The following is a 369-nucleotide window of genomic DNA, read 5'->3' as shown; positions in this document are numbered from 1 at the left end:
GAATAAATATTTGCTAAATGAATGAGCAGATGGATGTTCCTCATGACAAGATTATAAAAGTATCTACCCATTTTTCCTCTAGTACTTCAGTGGTTCTACATTTTACATTTAAACCTTGGAGCTGGAATTTATTTATTTATTTATTTGGAATTTATTTTGGAGTAAAAAATGTGGTCTTCCCTGGTGGCTCAGACGGCAAGGAATCCACCTGCAATGCAGTAGACTCAGGTTCTATGTCTGGGTTGGGAGGATCCCCTGGAGAAGGGAATGACAACCCACTCCAGTATTCTTGCTTGGAGAAATCCATGGACAGAGGAGCCTGGCAGGCTACAGTCCATGGGGTCACAAAAGAGTCAGACACGACTGAGT

The sequence above is a fragment of the Bison bison genome, unplaced genomic scaffold (genome assembly GCF_000754665.1).
Source record: "Bison bison bison isolate TAMUID 2011002044 unplaced genomic scaffold, Bison_UMD1.0 scf7180017837531, whole genome shotgun sequence".
NCBI lineage: Eukaryota > Metazoa > Chordata > Mammalia > Artiodactyla > Bovidae > Bison > Bison bison.
The sequence above is the reverse complement of the archived record's forward strand: the minus strand, read 5'-3'. Positions refer to the sequence as shown.